Source organism: Chenopodium quinoa, unplaced genomic scaffold (assembly GCF_001683475.1).
Source record: "Chenopodium quinoa cultivar QQ74 unplaced genomic scaffold, ASM168347v1, whole genome shotgun sequence".
NCBI classification, from domain to species: Eukaryota; Viridiplantae; Streptophyta; class Magnoliopsida; order Caryophyllales; family Amaranthaceae; genus Chenopodium; species Chenopodium quinoa.
In genome coordinates this window covers 1,072,058-1,074,682 of record NW_018744268.1, presented here as the reverse complement: position 1 = coordinate 1,074,682, position 2,625 = coordinate 1,072,058, and positions in this window count along the sequence as shown.

Sequence of the window (2,625 nt, the reverse complement as noted above, 5' to 3'; positions counted from 1 at the left end):
GCCTCGTTCCACATCTGGCGCGTGGTCAGATGTTTCGCTAAGGAGTACCCTTTGGGAGGAGCCGTCTGAGTTTGATATTCTAGCAGTCTTTTTTGTTCTGGCCATCACGTTCTGCATAGACACAGATTCAGTCGGACTTTGTATAAAGGGCAAAGATGGGTCCAGAAAAGGGCAGGCGGCACTCCTAGTCCTAGATTCAGCCGTCCCCGGTGACCGGCTGATCACTAACTTAGGGCGTGTCGTGTGCTTCCATGGTGCCATTTCAAAAAATAAAAAGAAAATTAAGAGTAAGAGAATTGAGTTACCTGAACGGATGACAGTTGATGAAGTCCTGAAAGTTCGGGTCAGTCGGCTTGTCAGAACAGGCGGTAGGCAGAAAAAGTCCGAAAATGTCAGAGCAAGTTCAGGGGTCCGAATGTTCTCGCAAAAATTCTCAAATGTGAAAATGACCGAAGTCAGCACTTCCTTTTATAGGCAAAATGAGAAGGCGAAGGGTCGCTTCCGAATTCAAATTTGGGCGGGAGAATCTCCCGGCCGTCTGCAAGGTGACGCCTGTAACGGGCCGTCGCCTGTCACCGTGCGACACCTGTCACAGGCGACACGTGACCAGTCGCGTGCCACCTGTGAGGGGCAAATGATTAGGGGATTTTTATCCACCAAGCGCCGTTTGACAAGTGGACCAACCAGGTTCCGCCACGCGTCCTCCACGGACCACTTAAGACACGCCACGTGTCCACCCATGCCAAATGGGACAACCGGCCATCAAGGCCCATTTCAGTCTAGAAGCCCGATCGGCCCTAGGTTTACCTTAAACCTAGAGAGTTGCACGCTTCCCAAGGCTATAAATACTCGATTAATCCTCATTAATCAAGGGACCGAATAATTGACAGAACACACTAATAACCGGCTGATCTCGCTAGCAAAGCAGATTACCTACATTAAATACTCTCACCTAGAGAGACCTTATTACTTTAATTTCTGTATTAATTACTCCTTAATCAGGTACTAACTTGACCGTTGGAGGCGGAGCTCTCAGGAGTCTCCGTTATTTTGCAGGTACAGGCGTCCGGTTCCAGTCTCGGAATTGTAGCTCTCCCGCAGGACATCAGAAAACCCCGAAACAGGTTTCAACTTGAATATTGCATTTGTATCTATCAACGAAAGCGTTTACTATCGTTTCCCAGGTAGAGGTTTTCTCCTTGTCAAGGGAGAAGAACCATTGTTGAAAAACGGTTTCAAGAGATAGTGGGAACAGAGGGGAAAACCTTCTTATTGATACCCTTAATGTTCATTATAGTTTCGAAAGCTCTTAGATGGAAGTAAGAGTTATCTGTTGCCTTGAATTTAGGGATGTCAGTGGCGTTGAACTTATGTGGAAAAAGTTCCTTGTCCAGCGAGACCCCTTGTGAACTCATGCCCTGAAACTTATAGTCACTAGATAGCTTCCCCAAACTTTCTTGCATGAGGATCATTTGTTGTTGCTTCACGGGATCATCGACCTTGAGGGTGAGGAGCTTCAGTGTTTCAGTCATGGTAACTAGTTGGTTCCTAAGCTCATTGACTTCTTATTGAGTTGCCATTATCCTTTTAGCCTTCCTCTTTTGACGAATCGGTTTATCGAAAAGTGAAAGTTGAATAAAGAGGTTGTCCTTGATTAATCGCCCTTCTCTCCTCGACCAAGTACTGTGGAAAAGGAATTTGGGGATATTCATTGTTAATTATTTAACTCAAACTCTATTCAACATGCAATGGAAGGAGGATGTGAAGAAATATTGGAATAGAATGTGAAGGAAAATGATGTAGATGGAGGGGTATGAAGAATTAGGAATAGAATGTACCCCCCAACTCAAATGACGGAAAAAGACCGACTCATGCATGAACCTAAGACATGGTCATGGTGACATAATCAAAGTGTGTGCTAAGACTAGTGAGTGTAGATGGTATGTTAAGACTCGTGGCATGACCATGTGGCTAGACTATGTGACTAGACTCAAGCAAAGACTAAGTTAAGACTTCACGTATATGCATTAAATTTGACAGACTGTGGTATTTTAGTCATAACTTTTTATCTGCGACTCTGATTTGGATGAAACCAACGCCAAATGAAAGATAAAACTCGGGGCTACAGATCCATAGGTTGTATGACTCGTAGTTCTTCCTAGAACTCCGGCTATGACCAAAACAAGTTGACGTTTGTGCAGTATACGGGAATAAAAATCTGGGTCGACTTAAAGGAACTAATGACTCTAGACATATTTATTAGCTAAAACTAATTAATTAATTAATTAATTAATTAAACAAAGTCTTTTAGTCATTAATCAGTTTATTAAGTCTTAACACAAGTCAAACAAACGGTTAAGAGAAATCATAATATATATGCACAACAAATAATGCACAATTAGTCAAGTAGGCACAATATGATGCAATGCGTTTGCAACCTAACCATGGCTCTATTTCTCTAAAGTTCGGGATATGGTTTAGTCAATAGAGGGTCCATGGTTAATTGTCCGAATGCACCGCGCGGAAGCCTAACCGTGAAGGGTTGGCGCGAGTGGATGGGACACCGCGAGTTTTAGAAAAAACTCACTTCCATGGTTTGGTGAATTTAACAATCTCGAATGTACC